Raw genomic sequence first — 20,313 nt, 5'->3', positions numbered from 1 at the left:
TAAAGGTAATAACTGAAGGGTCAATATCCCAACTAAGGCAAACACTGACCACTATAATGGTGATACACAAATTGTGATTTTCTCGTTTGGTGATTCTGCTTGTTAACATCAGGTGTCTTCAATAATGGTCAATCATAACTCAATTAACTTCTTAATTATCTCATTAACTTCAACTCTGCTTCAGTGTTACTTTTAACACTGCTTTAGTGTTTATATGAGTCCACACTCAAGAGTGTTAAATTAACACTGGGGATTTTGCTGTGTAGGTAGGTGTGTGTGACATTAATAATTAATTGGGAAAATTAATATAGTTAAATTTATGAAATAAATTAGTAATATTAGTTTTATTACATACTAAATTGAATGATTTTTTTCTTTTAGTCTTCTTTGTTGGCCTTGAGAAAGCCAACATATATTTGAACATTATTATCATTTATTATGAGAGTAATTGACAACGACTAAAATTTTAATGTTTCACCCAATTCAGCTCAGATCTTCAGACTCGTCTGACTCGTTGCTGTAACTGGTCAGACTTTTTCCTTCTCAATAAATTCTAGTGACTTTCATTATCTGAGCAATGAAGGTCTTACACTTAATGTCCACTAGAGGGGGAGACAGGATTGTTAATATCAATATTATTAATTAATAGTTAATTTATGATGCAGTCACACATAATTGTTAGTTCTGTTTGTTGATTCAGGGTTAGCATCATCTGAGGTCCTCTGAGGGTCAGTATCATCTCTTCTCAGGTGTTCTGGATCCAGACTGGAGCTTGTGTAAATCCTAGTTACATCCCGTGGCAAAACATAGAAACAAAATAGAGACATCATTAGCATAGCTGCATATCCAACAAAGTAAAATTAGTTTAACCCAAGCTAATGAATAAAAATGCACATTTGATCAGATGCAACTACACTCACAATTTAAGAGATACATTATTCGAATGCTTGGCGAAAGAGATGTGTTTTTAATCTAGATTTAAACAGAGAGAGTGTGTCTGAACCCCAAACATCACCAGGAAGGCTATTCCAGAGTTTGGGAGCCAAATGTGAGAAAGCTCTACCTCCTTTAGTGGACTTTGCTATCCTAGGAACTACCAAAAGTCAAGCATTTGGTGACCTTAGGGTGCGTGATGGGTCATAGCGTGGTAGAAGGCTAGTTAGGTATGCAGGAGTTAAACCATTTAGGGCCTTATAGGTAAGTAATGATAATTTGTAACTGATACGGAACTTAATAGGTAGCCAGTGCAGAGACTGTAAAATTGGGGTAATATGATCATATTTTCTTGACCTCCTAAGGACTCTAGCTGCTGCATTTTGGACTACCTGTAGCTTGTTTATTGACGAAGCAGGACAACCACCTAGAAGTGCATTACAATAGTCCAGTCTGGAGGTCATAAATGCATGAACTAGCTTTTCTGCATCAGAAACAGATAACATGTTTCGTAGCTTGGCAATGTTTCTAAGATGGAAGAATGTAGTTTTTGTAACATTGGAAATATGATTTTCAATAGACAAATTGCTGTCTAATATAACAGCCAGATTTCTGACTGTAGAGGAAGTAACAGTACATCCGTCTAGTTGCAGATTGTAATCTACAACAGTGGTTCCCAAATCTGTCCTGGGGTTCCCCCAACACTGCACGTTTTCTTTGTCTCCCTAATTAAACACATCTGATTCAACTCATCAGCTCATTAACCCATGTGATAATGAGCTGATGAGTTGAATCAGATGTGTTTAATTAGGGAGACAAGGAAACGTGCAGTGTTGGGGGTACTGCAAGGACAGGTTTGGGAACCACTGATCTACAAGATTTTGTGTCCTGTTTATTCGTCCAATAATTAATATCTCTGTCTTATCTGACTTTAATTGGAGAAAATTATTTGTCATCCAATCTTTTACATTTTTAAAACACTCTGTTAGCTTAGATAATTGAGAAGTTTCATCTGGTCTCGTTGAGATATATAGCTGAGTATTATCAGCATAACAGTGGAAGCTAATTCCATATTTTCTAATAATATTACCAAGGCGCAACATGTATATTGAAAATAGAAGGGTGCCTAGGGCGGATCCTTGTGGTACTCCATATTTTACTGATGATAAATGAGATGACACCCCATTTAAGTGAACAAAATGGTAGTGATCGGACAGGTAGGATCTAAACCATTTTAGAGCCTGCCCTTGAATACCTGTATAGTTGTTGTAATCAATCTATGAGTATGTCATAATTTATGGTGTCGAATGCAGCACTAAGATCAAGTAAGACTAGAAATGAGAAGCAGCCTTGATCTGACGCAAGGAGCAGGTCATTTGTACACAGCAAAAAATCCAGAGTGAAATTAACTCTGCTGGGAGTACATTTGAGACCACACTCGAGTGTGAAATTGTTAAAATAGGAGTATTAAATTAACACTGAAGCAGAGTTAAAGTTAATGAGATAATTACGTGATTAATTGAGGGATGATTGACCATTATTGACCGAGACCTGGGGCATGTTCAAGTTCAAAACGGTGCGCAACGTTTTGCTACGGTTTCCTTGTTGAACGTCATGTTTCCTGGAAACGGCGTGCACCGGTGTGCAACGGGGTTTGAGATGTGTTTTCTCTTGTTTGGTGGGTGTGTCAGAACTGCAGTCCAATCAGCAGCAACATGTATATAAAGCATGCGGTATTAAAGTGAACTCGCACAATGGCTTCAAGGAAAATAATGTACAAATGTGTTCGTTGCAGCTCGGTATACGCAACAACTGAGGATATTAGAAGACATGTTTTTCGTAAGTTTTATGTAAAAATATAGGATATCAACATAATGATGTAGTTGTTTATATTTTTAGCTTCATTGCAAGTGTATGACATTTGGTATAGAAATAAACAATGGTAATTAAGTGCTTTTCCTAAAAATGAGAAAGAAAATACAGGGTATTAATATCACCATATATCACCGTATGAACTACAAATAAAGTCAGTATGTGTGGCTAAATAGATGTGTTTTAGTCTAAATTAGGTAAGAAACACAAAGAACACAAAGAATGGCCTTCTCAGCTGCCATAGTTGCAACTCTTGCGTCAACAGAACAGTGTGTTCAACGCATCACCGTTTCTGTTTAAAAAACGTTGTGCAACGTTTTGTCGGTGCTGAACACAGCCCTGATGTTAACATACAGAATCAACAAAGATGATAATCACTATTTGTATGTCACCATTATAGTGGTCAGTGTTTGGTTTAGTAGGGTTCTTGAGCCTTACATTTTTAAAGTCACATTTGAATTGGCTGTTACAACTGAATTGTAGCAAACAGACAAGAAAAAATCTAAACATAGGCATGCGACCTGAATCACCAAACTCAATTAAACCCTAAACATATTTGATTGACCTCATTGATTATAACAACCCTGTGATTGTGCAGTACCTATTAATTAAAATGATTTCTTGAAAGTTGTTCTGATAATAAGAAAAAGCTTGTTTTAGACACAAACTTACATCAAAAATTTGTGTAGGAATCTCAACAATGGTGACAAACAGCATATTCAGAAAAACAGAACTCTAAACATTAGAAAACAAACTACTAAAAGAAACATAAAAAAACAAAAATAGAATAGTAAGAATAAAGGAAATTACTGAAACAATTCAGCTAATAATTTATTCACGCCGCAATGCATCATGGCACCCAGAATGCACTGCAACATGCTTTTTTATTTTCACCATTGTTGAGATTCACAGGTTGATTCTTGATGTTTGCATGTCTAACTGAAAGACTCATTTGGAAGATTTTTGAACAAACAACTTTTAAGAAATTCCTCAGATAACATTTAAAATGCTGGAAATACTTTGCTAAAGAATCATAGGGCGGTAATAATCAACAATGTAACTTTAACTCAGTAATTCTGGAATAACAATAGTCTTTGCTTGTGCATCAGCTTTATAACTCAGTTATAACAGCCAATTAAAATCTTACTTTAACCTTTTAGGGGTCAAGAGCTCAACTAAAGCAAACACTGACCACTATAATGGTGACACCATAAAAATAGTGATTTTCATCTTCGTTGATTCTGTATGTTAACATCAGGTCTCGTCAATAATGGTCAATCATCCCTCAATTAATCAGTTAATCTCATTAATCTCATTAACTTTAACTCTGCTTCAGTGTTGATTTACCACTCCTATTTTAACACTTTCACACTCTTGAGTGTGGTCTCACATGTACTCCCAGCAGAGTTAATTTCACTCAGATTTTTTTGCTGTGTAATTTTAACAAGTGCAGTTTCTGTGCTATGGTGGGGCCTAAAACCTGACTGAAATTCTTCATACAGATAATTTTTATGCAGGAAGGTGCTCAATTGAGCAGACACAACTTTTTCTAAAATTTTAGACATAAATGGAAGATTTGAAATAGGCCTATAATTTGCCAGTACACTAGGATCTAGTTTTGGTTTCTTAATAAGAGGCTTAATAACCGCCAGCTTGAACGGTTTTGGGATGTGACCCAAAGATAATGACGAGTTAATGATATTGAGAAGCGGTTCTTCAGCTACAGGTAACAACTCTTTCAGTAATTTAGTGGATACAGGATCTAATAAACATGTTGTTGGTTTAGATACAGTTATAAGTTTATTTAGCTCTTCCCGTCCTATAGTTGTAAAGCACATCAGTTTATCTTTGGGTGCGATGGATGAACCTGAAGTGTTAGACGCTGTAGAATCTACATTCGCTATTGTATTTCTAATGTTATCTATTTTATCAGTGAAGAAATTCATAAAGTCATTATTATTCAACGTTGGTGGAATATTTGAATCAGGTGGCGCCTGGTAATTTGTTAATTTAGCCACTGTGCTAAATAAAAACCTTGGATTGTTTTGGTTATTTTCAATGAGTTTGTTTATATGCTCTGCCCTCGCAGTTTTTAGAGCCTGTCTGTAGCTGGACATACTGTTTTTCCATGCAATTCTAAAAACTTCCAAGTTAGTTTTTCTCCATTTGCGTTCAAGACTACGAGTTTCTTTCTTGAGAGAGTGAGTATTACTGTTATACAATGGCACAGTACCTTTTTCTTTAACCTTTTTCAATTTGATGGGGGCAACAGCTTCTAATGTATTAGAGAAAATAGTGCCCATGTTGTCAGTCATTACGTCTAATTCATGTGTATTTTTGGGTACAAATAGCAGTTGAGATAGACCAGGCAGGTTTTTTGCAAATCTTTCTTTGGTGGCTGGAACAATAGTTCTGCCCAGACGGTAACACTGAGACATATAGTTAATATCAGTTATATGCAGCATGCACGATACAAGGAAATGGTCTGTAATATCATCACTTTGAGGTACAATATCTATAGCAGTAAGATCGATTCCATGAGATATAATTAAATCTAGTGTATGATTAAAATGATGAGTGGGCCCGGTGACACTTTGCTTGACTCCAAAGGAGTTTATTAGGTCAGTAAACGCAAGTCCTAATGTATCATTTGTATTATTATTAACGTGAATATTAAAATATCCCATGATTAGCGCCTTATCGACTTTTGTTCATTTATTTTACATTTTTCTGGTTTAATTACAATAAGATTTTTTCTAGATCCTACATTATATTTATATTTTGACCTCACTATTCGGGGAACAGACACAGTCTTAATAGTTTTAACAGCGCAAGTACTTCTATCATTTAAGCGGGTGGAACAAAACTCATCATAATGGTTATTTGAGAATTGTCTTACTAGTCACATAGAGCGAAGTGTCCTGAAGATGTTGTCAGAAAACAGCTCCGCTCCGATTCTGCTGGGGTTGTAATCCATCAGCGGTAAACAGCCTAGGACGCTCCCAGAAAAGATTCCAGTTATTAACAAATAACAGTTTCTGTTCTTTACACCATGACAACAATCAGTCATTTAAAGCAAAAAGTCTGCTGAACCTTTCATGTCCTCGCCAATACGTGGGCAGTGGTCCTGACACGATAATCAACGCCGCGGGCATCGTGCTGCGAACCATCCTGGGTGCATCCTGGGTGCACCGGGCCTGTGCAGAGAAACACACCGAGTAGACGTGGTGGGACTGTTAGCAGCACGCTGTACATTACCCCGGACTTGTGAGCGTCAGCCCGGGATGATTCCAATGCGGCTCTCCGCTCTCTCAGCTGGGCCTGCCTCACCTCCAGGTCAGGAATCTGCTTCCCCACGGCCTCGAGCAGAATGCAGCTCGAGCGTGTCCCCACCTGCAATCAAAGGTAGACATTCAACCGCCATTAAAGCAAGTAACAGTGAGTACAGCAGTGGTAATGTGTGTGAATAGAGTATTAGCAATGTAAGCGCAGTTAGATGAAACCACGCCGCTGATGCTAACGGGCTATAAGCTAATTGCGGACCCGGGAGATCAAAATAAAACTAGTGATAGCGAGGCGCTCTGATTGTTTTTGTTGTAGAATACAATAGAGGATATATTCACAGGTTATATAAACGGAAACGATGGTGTATAAAATTGAATTTTAAGTTAAAAATAGTCAATAAAAAAATATACAGTACAGACGCCAACAACAAACAGGAAGTTTTACATTTCAAGCTGAACTTAAAACTTCCCATTTTGGCTTCTTCAACCTACCTCCAAATTAATTTGAAGATTTATTTTTCATTCACACTGATTTATGCATTTAATGTTTGTCCATCTGGAACTTTATTTTTCATGAGCTGTACATTTTAAGATGTACTCGGTGTTGATAAATCACATGCACTGAATGTAAAGTGCTAATGTCAGGACTCTCAGTCCTCCTGGATGGCCAGTGTCCTGCAAAGTTTAGCTACCCCAAATAAACACACCTAAGCAAAGCAAGGTCTTCAGGATCAGTAGCAATGTCCAAGAAAGTGTGTTGGAACTGAACTCTGCAGAACATCGTTCTCCCGGTTCAGGACTGGGTTTTAAATATATAAATTAATTTGTAAAGTTGGGTGTCTGCATGCAGATGTGTACTTCAGTAAGTACGATGTAAACTGTAATCTATAAAGACAAAATCTTCAGATCAGCATTTAGGCCACTGCCTTGAGGTCTCCATCCATTGGTCAAAACAGACCTTGCACCCCACCACACTCCTGCTAGCTGTCAACATTAACTGCTGCTGGTGCCAAATAAAAATTATGATGTATCCCTTGTGCATTGCTCAAATTCACTACCCTTTCGTTATGTTCGGGATGAAAACATCCACTCAGATTAACTGCTATAAGCATTAGATTATTATCCCCCCCCCCCCCCAATTTATTGTTGGTGGCTGTTTTTGCCCCATTGACTTCCATTATAATGACATTTTTTATTGCAAAGCCATGACACATAATCATGCATTCTTGATTGTTTGTGGTTTTCCCTGTTGGGAAGAGGTCAAATTTGTTATTTTTTACAGTTGATCACTAGGTGGGACCATCAACCCTTTAGATAGGCCTGTGCAAAAAAAGCTTAGTTTCTGACTTGAATATGAAGCTATATGGAGTATAACAGCATATTATAGTTTGTGTATGTGTGTAAGATAGATAGAGAGAGAGAGAGAGAGAGAGAGTGAGAGAGACCTTTGCGCACTTACCTTGATGGATTTGAACAAATGTAAATGTACACCTCAGATCTCAGAACTACATGGAGTAAACAAAAGTGTATTTATGCACCTGCTGCCTTTTAATGGTGGTGATAAGTATAGACTAAACTAAAGCAAAGCACATGGATTTAAACACTTGCATGTCATCCTGCTGGTCATTTGATGGTTAGAAGAGCAGCAAGCAATACGAGAAAGGGCTTGACTTGAACCAAAGTTTTAGAGATGATTATGCAGCTTGACCTCTCCCGCGAGCTGCTGCTTATTTTAAGTTGGTATTGCATTTTGGTCCATAATAAATTATGTTCAAAGTAGTTTTTTTTTTACAACATTAAAGGTTTTAAACTGGCTTTACCATCAAAAAAAGACAAGCATTTCACACATAGGCCATCCGCACTTTTCACCATCAAAGGCAGCAGGTGCATAAACACACTTCTTTTTTTATTGTTTAGTCCATGTAGTTCTGAGAGCATGAGGTGTATATTTGGATTGTTTCAGATACATCAAGGTAAGTGCACAAATGTCTCTCTCACACTCTTTCTCTCTCTCTCTCTCTCTCTCTCTCTCTCTCTCTCTCTCTCACACACACAAACACACACACACACTCTCACACTATAATTTGCTGTTAAACTCCATATACAAGCCAGAAACTAAGCTTTTTTTTGCACAGGCCTATCTACAGGGTTAATGGTCTCACCTACTGATCAACTGTAAAAATAACAAATGTTACCTCTTCCCAACAGGGAAAACCACCAACAATCAAGAGTGCATGATTTTATGGTGTCATGGCTCAAAAAATTTAGTTATAATGGAAGTCAATGGGGCAAAAACAGCCAACAACAATAAATGAGGGAGAATAAATTAAAATCTAATGCTGCACAAAAACTGACAATACATCAAAGCCAATCTTGTTATTAATCTTTGACATGCCCAAGACTGTCATAAAAGGTCAAATAAATATCCAGTCCACAATTACTTTTTATATTGAAAATTTATCATTTGTCACGATTTATGAACTTGGCAATTAAAGAGTTAAAATCTTGGATTTTTTTTAAACATTTGGTAGTTTTGATCAGTACTGAGATTGATTAATAGATTTATGCAAAAAAAAAAAAAAAATCTTTATCTGTATTTTTTACAGCATTTTAATTTACCCACTGTGTACTGTTGAGTTTTTGAAAATTTTCAAACATTTTCCCAAAATATGTGTCAAAATAAGATTTGTCACCAAAATTCATTCCCTTAGTTGAAACACTGAGAAAGTTGTGGCCAAAATAAGACTCAACTTTACCCCTAGTGGACGAAAACGTCCCCAACAACGCATAAGGGGTATTATGTAACAGCAAGTCATTTGTGCAAGTACATTTGACTTGCAGTTAATGTATTTATCTGTCATTTAAACTTACTAAAACAGAAATCCTGTCTCCTCCTCTAGTGGACATTAAGTGAAAGACCTTCATTGCTCAGATAATAAAAGTCACTAGGATTTTTTTGAGAAGGAAAAAGTCTGACCAGTTACAGCAACGAGTCATATGAGTCTGAAGATCTGAGCTGAATTTGGTGAAACATAAAATTTTTAGTCGTTATATCTCTCATAATAAATGATAATAATGTTCAAATATATGTTGGCTTTCTCAAGGCCAACAAAGAAGACTAAAAGAGAAACATCATTCGATTTTGTATGTAATAAAACTAATAATTCTAATTTATTTAATAAATGTAAATATATTAATTTCCACAATTAATTATTAATGTCACACACACCTACCTAGTGCCTTTTGACTTAAAAGACAAGAGTGGTAAATGTTACAGACATATTATCATGGAACTGTTCAGTCTATTATTGATTTTTATTTCCACTTCACTTTTATCCCAGGAGACAGAACTATTTGCACTATATTAATCAATGTGACAATATTCATACAATACTGTAACCTATAAATAATTTAAAGGGGTGACTTGCAAGTCGCAGCAACACGAATTTTGTGTCCAGCTACATCTGACTCAAATATTATGTTAATTAACAGTGAGCGGTGGTTTCGGACATTACTGTTATAAGACTCTTATTCTGAAAGAATGAAAGACCGAGTTGAAGGCGGAGCGATTCGACCAATCAGATGAAAGGAGCGTTTCAGCTCCGCCCACAAGTGAGAATGAAATATTGAAGCCATAAACCGTTTTTTAAACCCCAAACGACAAAATGAGAAATCAAGTCAAAAACGAATTTTCCATCTTGTAAACCTAGATGGAAAAATGAATAAATTAGTAATTTTTTCCATTTCTCTTTATTGAATTCTTGTTCTCTCACATGAATCCTCTTGAGTCTTTTGTTTTCTGTTTTTTAATTAGGGCCCGAGCACCGAGGTGCGAGGACCCTCTTGTATCTGCTTTGTTTATTATTAGGGCCCGAGCACCAATGGTGCGAGGACCCTCTTGGAATTGCTCCGTTTATTAGGGCCCGAGCACCGAGGTGCGAGGACCCTCTTGTATCTGCTTTGTTTATTAGGGCCCGAGCACCGAGGTGCGAGGACCCTCTTGTATCTGCTATGTTTATTATTATTATTAGGGCCCAAGCCAATGGGCGCAGGGCCCTATTGTTCCCCTAAGGATTATTAGGGCCCGAGCACCGATGGTGTGAGGACCCTCTTGGAATTGCTCTGTTTATTATTAGGGCTCAAGCCCGAAGGGGCAAAGAGCCCTATTGTTCCCCTAAGATTATTCTTCTTCTTATTATTATTAGGGCCCGAGCCAATGGGCGCAGGGCCCTATTGTTCCCCTAAGGATTATTCTTATTATTAGGGCGAGAGCCCTATTGTTTTCCTTAGGATTATTTATTATTATTATTATTATTAGGGCTCAAGCCCAAAGGGGCGAGAGGCCTATTGTTTTCCTTAGGATTATTTATTATTAGGGCTCAAGCCCAAAGGGCGAGAGGCCTATTGTTTTCCTTAGGATTATTTATTATTATTATTATTATTATTATTATTATTATTATTTTTTTTTTTTTTTTCCAACGTCTCGGGGGCTTTTGGGGCCCTTAACATGCTTAAAAAGTCTTGAAAATTGGCACACAGATTGGAACCTGCGGCCATTAGGGCCAGGCAGAGACTGATACACGGGCGTGGCACAGGGGCTCTACAGCGCCCCCTGGAATATGGAGGGCCATATATCATACATTCTTGCTCGTAGACGTATGAAACTCGGTACACATATAAATCTCATCAATCCAAACAACTTTTGTATTGCATATCATAGGCTCCGCCCAACAGGAAGTTGGCTATTTAGGGTTTAGTATTCAAATTTTTCGTCAAAGTTGTGGGGGCTTTTGGGGTCCTTAACATACTCAAAAACTCTTGAAAATTCGCGCACACTTTGGAATCTGTGGCCTTTAGGAGCCTGCAGAGGCTGGGACCCGGGCGTGGCACAGGGGCTCTACGGCGCCCCCTGGAACACAGTCAGAAATGTTGATGTATAGCTCACACATACTTGCACATATTCATATGAAACTCAGTACACATATAGATCTCATCGTGCCGAACAACTTTCGTATTGCATGTCATAGGCTCCACCCAACAGGAAGTCAGCTATTTAGAGTTATGTAAAAAGCGCATGCTCTGGAATTTGAAATACTTGTCATAGGTTTTTTTCTCGATTGCCGCCAAACTTGGTCAACATGATCTCAAGACACTGGGGATGAAAAATTGCCAGGGGATTTTTGATATCTCGAACGGTTTGCTCGTGGCGAGGCGTTGAAATTATGGCGAGAAATGAGAAACAGGAAGTGTCTAATACCGTCCACATACATTTCCTGATTTTAATCAAACTTCATCAGATTATTCGTTGTATGATGTCGATCGCATATATGTGACTATTAGGAGTCAAAGTTATAGCGCCACCAACTGGCAGAAGGAAGTGTGTCATTTTCAAAATGATTTGAATTCAGCATCTTATTATTACTCGATTTGCTTCAAACTTCATCAGAATAATGTTAAAACACAGCCGATATAAATCTGCAAGGGGGATATTGATATCTAAAAAATTGTTGGCGTGGCAACATGTCAAACTGGAATACTTCTCAGGTGATTTTGAGGCAAATAACATACTTAGAATTTCACAAAACTCTGAACACACATCAGTATTTCTGATAGGAACTTAAATTGTGAATGGATTTTGGATAGCTTGAATGGTTTTGCCGTGGTGATTTTTTTAAATGACCTTACAAAGGGAATCATTATTGTATTTTTAAATTGCAGCTTCCAAACACGTCAAAGAATTTTTTCATACAGATGAAAAAGTCATTCTGAGGAAATATGCATAGTTTAACGACTTTACAACACTGTATGGATAACAGAAAATTAAAAAACTGTCAGACATCTCATCTCACTCTGTCCCTCTGTTTGAGTATATGTGCTTCAGACTTCCATTGTCTGAGAGAAATTGCGCCCCTACAGGTGCAATTACCGGACTTTTACTTTCACTTTTAAATCGGTTAAAAATACAAATAAATACTTAGATTTAATTCACACTGACAAGCTAAACCAACATATCTGATTATTACCGGTTCAGGGCTCATGGATAAATTATTTCTGGCCAGAGATACGTGAGAAATAGGAGAGATGAATCACCGCTGTGACCACTAGCGTCTGGAGTAAAGAGCTCAGAGAAAACGAATTTATTCCTGTTTTAAAGCTTTTAAAAATAAATTATTACAGCGATATCACACAATCAACCAATTAGAACACACCAAGAGCTAAATTCAGATGTTTTTTAACTGTTTGTGTGAAAATGAAATATTTGTGGCTGCCTATCTGAAATCACCGCCTCCGATCAGCGCGTACAGTGTCGAGCTCAAAACAAACGAATTTATTCTTGTTTAAGAGCTTTTTTAAATAAAATATTACCACAAATGCACACAATAAACCCATTGTAACACTACAAGAGCTAAATGCAGGTGTTTGTGACCTGTTTAAGTGTGCAAGACTATTTGAAAGCGCGAATGGCAGAATAACATATCTCTCGAGCTGCAGGTTTCTGTCTTTCGTCGTACGAACGAACACATAACGGACAAGATTATTTCAAAATACATAATAGCTTGGCCAATATAAACGAAAACAGCCACGTGAACATAAACTGGATCTACTGGATTTGAATATTAAAGTGACCACATTTACCACTTGCTTCTGTCTTCAATTTTAATCTATATAAAAAAGGAAATTCATTCGACTTGGCTGCTTTTTTAATGTGTGCGTATTTATTTATTTACCTTTTTATACATTTTGTATAATTTCATAGTTTGTGTATTACAATTATGAAAACAAAAATAAATTTAGCCACTCACATAGAAATAGCTTAGGCCTTAACCTTTTTCTGTCAGTTTTAGGGATTTTTAAAAATCCTAAAAAAAACTTATTTGTGCTGCAAATAATAATTTCAAACTCATTTGATACTGACCTATGACATCCTGTGACATTATATTTATTTGAATTTACATAATCTCATAGATGTAACAGTAAATCTGTTCAGCTCACAGATCAATACTAAGCTGTAATGCAAGCAGAACTTTCACAAATGCTTATGAGTCATTTAAGGATTTGATAACACTGTAAAATAATGTCTAATTTGTTAACATTAGCAAATTCATTGATAACACTTTATAATAACTGCACTCATTAGTAAATAGTCAGTTCATGCTTTATAAAGCCTTGTCCCAATATTAATAGTCAGTAGTAAGCAGTTTATAAATACAGCTATAAATAGCTTGTCCTTGGTTTATAAGCACATTTATTAAAAAGGAGAGTAAAGGGTCAGTTATCTTCCTATGAAAAATAAAAGATAAAAATAAACAAACAACAACACAGATTGATACAGAACTCAGAAATTTTATTGTGGATTTATGATAAAATCAGCCTGTAAATGAATTCATACTCCTCCTCATACTACTCCATACTCCTTTTTCAACATGATGCCAATATACTGAGATGTTAAATTGTGAATGGGTTTAGGATAGCTTAAATGGTGTTGCCATAGAGATTTATTAAAGTAACATAAAAAATACAATAGTTATTTTACTATATCTTTAAAATTTTTCATTCTAACTCTTCATAATTTTTTATATAAGTAGAAGTCCTCATTTGAAGGAAGCACAGTAAGTTTCATAGCTTTATCATTTTCAAGAGCCAGCATAAAATTAAAACTATCATAACTTATAAATCAAGCTTGCAATTCTTAGTACCTATAATGGCCACCAGAGGGAGCTATAGGATTACTTTTAAATAATTATTGGAGAAACGAGTATGATTTAAATAATTTATAGAAATCTTTCAAATAAAATAATATGTATTTTAGGAATTTTACTGATAAAATGACCCTCACTTAATTAGAATAACAAGCTGAAGTATTGTGAACTGTATATTAAGAATAATTCTTAATAGGCTTTATGGACAGATACGTTTTAAGTGACTCTTGAAGGTTCAGCACCACATCCTCTTTTACCACTGTTTAAAGAATTAATCTTACAGAACAGGTGTGAATGAATTTTGGATAGCTTGAATGGTTTTGTCGTGGTGATTTTTTGAAATAATAGTAAAAAAGGAACCAGTAAAAAAAGTGCAGCTTCTAAACACTTCAAAAAAATGTACACATAGAAGACAAGTCATTCTGAGGAAATATGCATAGTTTCATGACTATACAACATTATATGGATGACAGAAAATTAAAAAACATACATCTGATGTCACTCTGTCCCTCTGTCACTGTGTGTGTGTGTTTGTGTGTGTTTTAAGTGAATTAGGTGTGAAACTATCAGTGAGCATTTAGTCTCCAGCGCCAACATTTTACAGAACTGCCACTTTCCTGGAGTCTCAGAATTACAATGTGTCAGGTTCTGAGAGATCTAAGATTCCAAAAAATTATTTAATTAGAATACCATGAAGTATTGTGAAATACTATATATTAAGTCTTTATATATAGGCTTTATGAACAGATTAGAGTGACTCGTGAAGGACCAGCACCACCTTCTCTTGTCCGATGGTGTGAGGAATATATCTTCCAGAATCTGGGATTAAGATTTAGGAGCTCATTTTTATTCCACCTCCTTTCCTGAAAGTCTGTCTTGCAGAATTGACTAAAAATTAATCTTCACATTAATTCCTAATTCTTTTGCAATTCTTTTGTCAGTTCTTCTTGACCTGTTTTTCTCTTCCAGCTATCCTGGACTATTGTATAGCACTCATAAATGATTAAATAAAAAATAATGGTAGTTATTAAGATTGATATGGTTTGGAATTGGTAAAATGTGCTTGGAAAAAAATCACAATAAAACAATGTTTTAATGTTTAAGTTTGGAATATTAACTGACATGAATGAATGCTATATAAATATTGTTCATGTTAACATAATGTTTATAAATGAAATCTTATTGTAAAGTGTTACTAAAGTTATATATATATATATATATATTGTTCTGTGAATGTGATTTTAAAGTCTAGATGATTCGGATTAACCCTTTAACTGCCATATCAAGTTCAAGTTCTAGTTCAAGTTCAATTTATTTGTATAGCGCATTTACAACAGCCTCCTGGCTGACCAAAGTGCTTTAACATAAGAGCAATAATATTACACATACATAAAAATAGACCAGACAAAAAATTTAAAACCACCCATTTCAAAATGTAGCATAACACAGTAGTCAGTACACTAAGGAAAATAAAAAAGGTTTTAGCAAAGATTTAAAAATAGACAAGGAAGGGGCCAGTCTGATCTCTAAAGGCAGGGTATTCCAGAGTCGTGGCCCAGCCACTGCAAATGCACGCTCCCCTCTACGCTCCCCTCTATCCTTTAAAACCTCACTGCCAGAGGGATATTGTGAATGCATGTGCCCGCTGGGCACAGTTTACCTGATGCCACCGGGGTGGTGATGGCATTGGTGGCTTGAGCCCGCCATCGCTGCTTGCAGCTATATTTATTATTATTATTATTTTATTTTATTTTTTTTTTTTTTTTTTCAACGTCTCGGGGGCTTTTGGGGCCCTTAACGTGCTTAAAAAGTCTTGAAAATTGGCACACAGATTGGAACCTGCGGCCATTAGGGCCGGGCAGAGACTGATACACGGGCGTGGCACAGGGGCTCTACAGCGCCCCCTGGAATATGGAGGGCCATATATCATACATTCTTGCTCGTAGACGAATGAAACTCGGTACACATATAAATCTCATCAATCCAAACAACTTTTGTATTGCATATCATAGGCTCCGCCCAACAGGAAGTTGGCTATTTAGGGTTTAGTATTCAAATTTTTCGTCAAAGTTGTGGGGGCTTTTGGGGTCCTTAACATACTCAAAAACTCTTGAAAATTTGCGCACACTTTGGAATCTGTGGCCTTTAGGAGCCTGCAGAAGCTGGGACCCGGGCGTGGCACAGGGGCTCTACGGCGCCCCCTGGAACACAGTCAGAAATGTTTATGTATAGCTCACACATACTTGCACATATTCATATGAAACTCAGTACACCTATAGATCTCATCGTGCCGAACAACTTTCGTATTGCATGTCATAGGCTCCACCCAACAGGAAGTCAGCTATTTAGAGTTATGTAAAAAGCGCATGCTCTGGAATTTGAAATACTTGTCATAGGTTTTTTTCTCGATTGCCGCCAAACTTGGTCAACATGATCTCAAGACACTGGGGATGAAAAAATGCCAGGGGATTTTTGATATCTCGAACGGTTTGCTCGTGGCGAGGCGTTGAAATTATGGCGAGAAATGAGAAACAGGAAGTGTCTAATACCGTCCACATACATTTCCTGATTTTAATCAAACTTCATCAGATTATTCGTTGTATGATGTCGATCGCATATATGTGACTATTAGGAGTCAAAGTTATAGCGCCACCAACTGGCAGAAGGAAGTGTGTCATTTTCAAAATGATTTGAATTCAGCATCTTATTATTACTCGATTTGCTTCAAACTTCATCAGAATAATGTTAAAACACAGCCGATATAAATCTGCAAGTGGGATATTGATATCTAAAAAATTGTTGGCGTGGCAACATGTCAAACTGGAATACTTCTCAGGTGATTTTGAGGCAAATAACATACTTAGAATTTCACAAAACTCTGAACACACATCAGTATTTCTGATAGGAACTTAAATTGTGAATGGATTTTGGATAGCTTGAATGGTTTTGCCGTGGTGATTTTTTTAAATGACCTTACAAAGGGAATCATTATTGTATTTTTAAATTGCAGCTTCCAAACACGTCAAAGAATTTTTTCATACAGATGAAAAAGTCATTCTGAGGAAATATGCATAGTTTAACGACTTTACAACACTGTATGGATAACAGAAAATTAAAAAAACAGTCAGACATCTCATCTCACTCTGTCCCTCTGTTTTAGTATATGTGCTTCAGACTTCCATTGTCTGAGAGAAATTGCGCCCCTACAGGTTAAATTCCCGAACTTTTACTTTCACTTTTAAATCGGTTAAAAATACAAATAAATACTTAGATTTAATTCACACTGACAAGCTAAACCAACATATCTGATTATTACCGGTTCAGGGCTCATGGATAAATTATTTCTGGCCAGAGATACGTGAGAAATAGGAGAGATGAATCACCGCTGTGACCACGAGCGTCTGGAGTAAAGAGCTCAGAAAAAACGAATTTATTCCTGTTTTAAAGCTTTTAAAAATAAATTATTACAGCGATATCACACAATCAACCAATTAGAACACACCAAGAGCTAAATTCAGATGTTTTTGAACTGTTTGTGTGAAAATGAAATATTTGTGGCTGCCTATCTGAAATCACGCCTCCGATCAGCGCGTACAGTGTCGAGCTCAAAACAAACGAATTTATTCTTGTTTAAGAGCTTTTTTAAATAAAATATTACCACAAATGCACACAATAAACCCATTGTAACACTACAAGAGCTAAATGCAGGTGTTTGTGACCTGTTTAAGTGTGCAAGACTATTTGAAAGCGCGACTGGCAGAATAACATATCTCTCGAGCTGCAGGTTTCTGTCTTTCGTCGTACGAACGAACACATAACGGACAAGATTATTTCAAAATACATAATAGCTTGGCGAATATAAACGAAAACAGCCACGTGAACATAAACTGGATCTACTGGATTTGAATATTAAAGTGACCACATTTACCACTTGCTTCTGTCTTCAATTTTAATCTATATAAAAAAGGAAACTCATTCGACTTGGCTGCTTTTTTAATGTGTGCGTATTTATTTATTTACCTTTTTATACATTTTGTATAATTTCATAGTTTGTGTATTACAATTATGAAAACAAAAATAAATTTAGCCACTCACATAGAAATAGCTTAGGCCTTAACCTTTTTCTGTCAGTTTTAGGGATTTTTAAAAATCCTAAAAAAAACTTATTTGTGCTGCAAATAATAATTTCAAACTCATTTGATACTGACCTATGACATCCTGTGACATTATATTTATTTGAATTTACATAATCTCATAGATGTAACAGTAAATCTGTTCAGCTCACAGATCAATACTAAGCTGTAATGCAAGCAGAACTTTCACAAATGCTTATGAGTCATTTAAGGATTTGATAACACTGTAAAATAATGTCTAATTTGTTAACATTAGCAAATTCATTGATAACACTTTATAATAACTGCACTCATTAGTAAATAGTCAGTTCATGCTTTATAAAGCCTTGTCCCAATATTAATAGTCAGTAGTAAGCAGTTTATAAATACAGCTATAAATAGCTTGTCCTTGGTTTATAAGCACATTTATTAAAAAGGAGAGTAAAGGGTCAGTTATCTTCCTATGAAAAATAAAAGATAAAAATAAACAAACAACAACACAGATTGATACAGAACTCAGAAATTTTATTGTGGATTTATGATAAAATCAGCCTGTAAATGAATTCATACTCCTCCTCATACTACTCCATACTCCTTTTTCAACATTATGCCAATATACTGAGATGTTAAATTGTGAATGGGTTTAGGATAGCTTAAATGGTGTTGCCATAGAGATTTATTAAAGTAACATAAAAAATACAATAGTTATTTACTATATCTTTAAAATTTTTCATTCTAACTCTTCATAATTTTTTATATAAGTAGAAGTCCTCATTTGAAGGAAGCACAGTAAGTTTCATAGCTTTATCATTTTCAAGAGCCAGCATAAAATTTAAAACTATCATAACTTATAAATCAAGCTTGCAATTCTTAGTACCTATAATGGCCACCAGAGGGAGCTATAGGATTACTTTTAAATAATTATTGGAGAAACGAGTATGATTTAAATAATTTATAGAAATCTTTCAAATAAAATAATATGTATTTTAGGAATTTTACTGATAAAATGACCCTCACTTAATTAGAATAACAAGCTGAAGTATTGTGAACTGTATATTAAGAATAATTCTTAATAGGCTTTATGGACAGATACGTTTTAAGTGACTCTTGAAGGTTCAGCACCACATCCTCTTTTACCACTGTTTAAAGAATTAATCTTACAGAACAGGTGTGAATGAATTTTTGGATAGCTTGAATGGTTTTGTCGTGGTGATTTTTTTAAATAATAGTAAAAAAGGAACCAGTAAAAAAAAGTGCAGCTTCTAAACACTTCAAAAAAATGTACACATAGAAGACAAGTCATTCTGAGGAAATATGCATAGTTTCATGACTATACAACATTATATGGATGACAGAAAATTAAAAAACATACATCTGATGTCACTCTGTCCCTCTGTCACTGTGTGTGTGTGTTTGTGTGTGTTTTTAAGTGAATTAGGTGTGAAACTATCAGTGAGCATTTAGTCTCCAGCGCCAACATTTTACAGAACTGCCACTTTCCTGGAGTCTCAGAATTACAATGTGTCAGGTTCTGAGAGATCTAAGATTCCAAAAAATGATTTAATTAGAATACCATGAAGTATTGTGAAATACTATATATTAAGACTTTATATATAGGCTTAATGAACAGATTAGAGTGACTCGTGAAGGACTAGCACCACCTTCTCTTGTCCGATGGTTTGAGGAATATATCTTCCAGAATCTGGGATTAAGATTTAGGAGCTCATTTTTATTCCACCTCCTTTCCTGAAAGTCTGTCTTGCAGAATTGACTAAAAATTAATCTTCACATTAATTCCTAATTCTTTTGCAATTCTTTTGTCAGTTCTTCTTGACCTGTTTTTCTCTTCCAGCTTTCCTGGACTATTGTATAGCACTCATAAATGATTAAATAAAAAAATAATGGTAGTTATTAAGATTGATATGGTTTGGAATTGGTAAAATGTGCTTGGAAAAAAATCACAATAAAACAATGTTTTAATGTTTAAGTTTGGAATATTAACTGACATGAATGAATGCTATATAAATATTGTTCATGTAACATAATGTTTATAAATGAAATCTTATTGTAAAGTGTACTAAAGTTATATATATATATATATATTGTTCTGTGAATGTGATTTTAAAGTCTAGATGATTCGGATTAACCCTTTAACTGCCATATCAAGTTCAAGTTCTAGTTCAAGTTCAATTTATTTGTATAGCGCATTTACAACAGCCTCCTGGCTGACCAAAGTGCTTTAACATAAGAGCAAGAATATTACACATACATTAAATAATAGACCAGACAAAAAATTTAAAACCACCCATTTCAAAATGTAGCATAACACAGTAGTCAGTACACTAAGGAAAATAAAAAAGTTTTTAGCAAAGATTTAAAAATAGACAAGGAAGGGGCCAGTCTGATCTCTAA

This window comes from Carassius auratus, unplaced genomic scaffold, assembly GCF_003368295.1.
Source record: "Carassius auratus strain Wakin unplaced genomic scaffold, ASM336829v1 scaf_tig00215941, whole genome shotgun sequence".
Classification (NCBI taxonomy): Eukaryota; Metazoa; Chordata; class Actinopteri; order Cypriniformes; family Cyprinidae; genus Carassius; species Carassius auratus.
The sequence above is the reverse complement of the archived record's forward strand: the minus strand, read 5'-3'. Positions refer to the sequence as shown.